General features: G+C 60.7%; 1 protein-coding gene across 1 annotated transcript in view; it reads left to right on the top strand.

Moving 5' to 3' along the window:
• The first annotated feature begins 2,135 nt into the window (after positions 1–2,135).
• Positions 2,136–5,002, top strand: part of MMP17 (matrix metallopeptidase 17) — a 21,195-nt gene continuing 18,328 nt past the window's right edge. The window contains exon 1 of the mRNA XM_017868818.1: positions 2,136–2,224. The gene's annotated coding sequence lies outside the window, so the exon portion shown is untranslated. The remainder of the gene's footprint in view (positions 2,225–5,002) is intronic.

The following is a 5,002-nucleotide window of genomic DNA, read 5'->3' on the forward strand; positions in this document are numbered from 1 at the left end:
GGGAAGGGGGAAGGCTGGAGAGGATCTGGGGGGAACGGGAAGGGGAAGTCCGGAGAGGATCTGGGGGGACGGTAAGGGGAAGGCTGGAGAGAATCTGGGGGGACGGGAAGGGGGAAGGCTGGAGAGGATCTGGGGGGACGGCAGGGTGTTCCCTGACACACTGTCTTCCTGGGGGTTCCAGGGGCACTTTGCGCATGCGTGAGTTTGCCTCCTTGTTGGCAGCAGATCCAGTGGGACGCTTGCCCTGGCTGTGGACGCAGGGTGGGTGTCAGACGCATGCAGGATGGCACTTCTGTCATGCAGTGGCTGTGAGCCTCCTGGGCACCCGACTCTGGGATTTGGGCCCTCCTGGGCACCGTCTGGGTGGGACAGGATGGCAGGGACAGGACAGGGTGGTCTGGGCAGGGTGTGGAGCCTGGCTTCTCCTGTGGACCCTGCAGTAATAGGCAAGTCCCCTCCTCATGTCGGCCCCAAGGGCTCCATGTGACCTGGCCCACCTCCTTCTCCGTCCCGCCCCTTGACTCTGTCCCACTGGCTCCTCTGCACTGTGCGTTTCCCTGCCTAAGGGCCTTTGCACTTGCTGTCCCCACCACCGTGAGCACGTGAGCACCGCCCCACGCATCACCTGGACAGCTCCTTCCGTGTCCCCCCGGGATGTTCCCCGAGCACCCATTTCATCAGCCCTGCAGCCCGTCCCTCACCCCCGCCTAGCGTGGTGGTCACACGTGGAGGCCCTGTAGCCAGCAGCCTGGGCTGTGTGACTGAGGATAGATGTCCCAACTCCCTGTGCCTCGGTGTCCTCGCCAGCAGCCTGGGCTGTGTGACTGAGGATAGATGTCTGAACTCCCTGTGCCTCAGTGTCCTCATCTGTAAACTGGGAGTAATAAGAGCACCCGCTTCATAAGGTTAGCCCTCCGTCGTCTGTGAGCACCTGCCAGGCACCCTCCAGCAGGGACCACCCCAGCCTCGCCGTGCCTGAGGGACGTGGCACCCGTGACGTGGCATGGTTGGGCAGTGCTGGTAATTGTTGGCTGTTAGGGTCGAGTAGAGCAGTTCTTACTATTCAGGACGTAAAGACCACCTGAGACTCATGTATGTGTTCAGGTGTTTGCTATTTATCCTCCTCACAATCCCATCCTCCCCTGTGGGCAGTGGGATGGGGTCCCATGGTCTCGGCCTCTCCCCAGTTGCTCAGACAGACAGACTCAGGAGATCTGGCAGTGTCCCTGGGGAAGAGGCTGGAGCAAGGGGGTCACTCCAACCGAGGGTCAGCCCCCAGAGGAGGCTGGTGCAGGGGAACCCCGCATGGCCAAGTGGGTCAGACATGGTTGCTGGGACCAGACCACGGCTCCATCACTGACTGTGTGCTATGTGACCGTGAACAGGTTATCCACACTCTCTGAGCCTTAGTTTGCTCATCTGTAAAATGGGGCTGATGACACCTGCTCTCCCCACCCCCAGGCCCCGTGCAGGTTGGGTCACAGATGAGTATGGAGGTCGGGCCCAGGCACCACCCCCATGGCACAACAGGGCCACAGATGCACCCGCCAGCCAGGGTGCCCTGGGCGGGAGAAGCTGTTACAACCAATCAGTGCAACCCAGAGCCTGAGGACAGTGGCTGCACTCCAGAAACAACTCCGTAAAAACCATAAACTCCCTAAAAACCGTCAAAGGGAATTCTGTGCTGTGTGCATTACGCCCCCTCGAGGCTGGAAACAGATACGTGTTGTGTCTGACAACAGGCGTGGCTGAACGGTCAATCGGAGTGGGCCTGGGCGTCTGCATCAGAGTCAGGGGCTGCGGGAGCCCACTTCCTGCTGGTGCCCCCGGGCAGGGCTCTGCCTCTGGCCTCTGTGTCCCCATCTTTGGTAATGGCCCAGCCCATGGGAAGAGCAGGAGAGCGGCCGCCTCTCCTAAGCAGCTCCAGAAACTATCATCAGCCAGGGGGCGGTGCGGTGGGTTGGGCGCCCTAGAGCTCCCGGCGGCCCCTCCCGCCTCCTCCCTCCTCCCGGCACCCCCTCCCCTTCCCCAGTGGCCTTCTGGAAGGTTCACCCTGCTGCTGCTGCGGCACCCGCCCGCCACGGCCTCCGTTGCCCTGGAGACAGCGGTCTCCGTGGCGACAGCAGAGGGAGGACCAGGCAGCGGGTGGGCGTGGAGGGGGGCAGGTAGCAGGTTTCCAGGATCAGACGCCCCCCCGCCTGCGTGGGATCCACAGGCTCTGTAGGTACTGAGGGCAGGAGGTGGGGAGGAGGACACCCGGAGGGTGGGGTCTGGGCCCCCACCCCAGTAGCCATCACACAGCAGGCATCCCCCTACCCGCTGTGGGTGGGAGTGGGTCAGGGTAGAGGCCTGGGGCGGGGAGGAGGGGCAGGGAGGGGCCGCCACATTTGCCCTGAAGTGCTGGCTCGGGGGTCTTTGCTCCAGGACCATGCTCCGGGCCTGGTTAACCCCTCCTCCCCTTAGCTAACAAGCCCGCCTTGCCGCCACCGCCACCCTATTACCTGGGTGGACATTTTCAAGCCCTAGCCGGGAATCGGCCACCCCTCCCAGATGGACCTGAGCTGCCTGGTGAGCTGCTTGCCGCCTCTTCGCTGCAGGCTCAGGCCTCCCCACAGCTGCGCCTCTGCCCCCGCTGGGAGCACAGGACGGGTCAGGGCTGGGCAAGGGCACCTGGTGGGCTTAGGAGGTCCCTGGGGCAGGTGGCCACTTCTACCTGTGTCTACCCGAAGGCTGGCGGCTCCCAAACCTGCAAGGCTTGTTCTGTCGGGGTGCTCCTGGCAAACTAGGAAGTAGTTCCCACCCTCCCACTCCAGCCCCCCAGACGGCCCCTCCAAGGATGCCTAGCCTGAGATTGGGGGCACAGCCCCCTGAGCACAAACTCGTGTTAGGTAGGAGGCACCCACCAGCCCTGCCCCACAGACCCACCGCCCCCCCAAGATTCCACAGCATTGTATGCTCCAATTCCAGTGCCCCTGGGGCCACGGTGACAGTGCCTGTTGACTGTGGGCAGGGCTCCCTGTCCCGGGCTGGCCCCGGAGCAGACTGGCTGCTCACACCTGCAGCCAAACCACCTGCTTCCAAAGTTGGGCAACATTCCGCAGCCACTGGGTGTGCTGCCTGCCAGGCCCAGCTCCACTTTCTTGAAATGCATGTGGCTCTGTGGCTGCCCAGCTCCCCAGGGACCAGAGGGAGGGGTGCTCCAACCCGCTGCCGTGAACCCCACAGAGTAAATGGGCTGCTTAGTGCAGCCACCAGCTGTTACCCCACTTATATATAGGAAGGCTGGGGGCTGGGTTGTCCTCCCAAGGGGTCTCAGCACCCACTGGCCCAACCTCGGCAGCAGCTGGCCTGGGTGGGAAAAGCACCTGCCTGTATGGACCCTTCCCTGGTGAGGGGGCAGGGAGTCATCATCCAGTATCATAGACGGTGTGAGGAAACTCCAGAGGGCTTCCTGGAGAAGGTGACAGGCTATTGTAACCATGAGGCACAGTGGCCCTGTTGGGCTGTGATCTTAACAAAGGACTAAGAAGTGCACGTATTTAATGCAGAATGTGCTGATGGGCATCTCTAGCACCTAGAGCGGTGACTGGCCATGGGACACCCTCAGTAAACCCTGCGGGTGCACGGTAGTGTGGGGTCGGACACTCAGGTCCAAAGATCCCCACACCCTGTCAGTAAACCCTGTGAGTACATGGTAGTGTGGGGTCGGACACTCAGGTCCAAAGATCCCCACACCCTGTCAGTAAACCCTGTGAGTACATGGTAGTGTGGGGTCGGACACTCAGGTCCAAAGATCCCCACACCCTGTCAGTAAACCCTGCGGGTGCACGGTAGTGTGGGGCCGGACGCTCAGGGCCAGAGATCCCCACACCCTGTCAGTAAACCCTGTGGGTGCACGGTAGTGTGAGGCCGGACGCTCGGGGCCAGAGATCCCACACCCTGTCAGTAAACCCTGCGGGTGCACGGTAGTGTGAGGCCGGACGCTCAGGGCCAAAGATTCCCACACCGTGGAGGTTGGGGTGGAAGTGGGAAGCCAGGCCATCAAGGCCAAGGCTGTCACCCTCAAGGCTCCTCCAGAGAAGCTGCCCTCCCCAGTCCTGAATGCCCACTTTGATGTCCTGTCATGCCTATAGCCTTGGAGGGGCCCCCGAACCCGAGGGCTTTCCAGGCTCCCCCAGTTCTTACACACTCTTGGCTTCCCCTCGGGGCTGAGGGACTGGGCTAGGTCAGTAGGGTTTGGAGAGGGGTAAAGGCACAGAGGGAAGGCCCCGGGAAGGGCTCAGTGGTTCCTGGAAGGGGGATCTCGGGGTGTGCAGATCCCATGCAGTGTCTTGTACAGCCCCTCCTGGCCAGCAGGGCCTGTTGCTGATGCCGCTGGGACTCCCAGGTGGGTGGTGCCTCGCTCCTCTGAGCACTGCCTGCTGGTGGGCAGGAGGGTTGACCAGGACCACCCCGTCACCAGCTCCTGCAGACCAGAACCCGGGGTCCCAGCAGGTGGCATAAATGAGTCACAAGCATTTTCTTTTTTCTTTTTTTCTTTTTTTTTTTTTTGAGACGGAGTCTCGCTCTGTCGCCCAGGCTGGAGTGCAGTGGCCGGATCTCAGCTCACTGCAAGCTCCGCCTCCCGGGTTCACGCCATTCTCCTGCTTCAGCCTCCCAAGTAGCTGGGACTACAGGCGCCTGCCATCTCGCCCGGCTAGTTTTTTGTATTTTTTAGTAGAGACGGGGTTTCACCGTGTTAGCCAGAATGGTCTCGATCTCCTGACCTCGTGATCCGCCCATCTCGGCCTCCCAAAGTGCTGGGATTACAGGCTTGAGCCACTGCACCTGGCTCTTTTTTCTTTTTTTTTAAGGATTTCTTTAAAAAGTTATTTTTTTTTTCATTTGTGCGTTTTTTTTAGGTTAAGCCACATGAAACTACTAGTATTTATTTTAAATCAGAGAAATGGTTAAAAATGGGTGCTTTCATGTGGTTTGGCCAATGAATCCATGAGAGGTGGTA

Source organism: Rhinopithecus bieti, unplaced genomic scaffold (assembly GCF_001698545.2).
Source record: "Rhinopithecus bieti isolate Rb0 unplaced genomic scaffold, ASM169854v2 scaffold_4907, whole genome shotgun sequence".
NCBI lineage: Eukaryota > Metazoa > Chordata > Mammalia > Primates > Cercopithecidae > Rhinopithecus > Rhinopithecus bieti.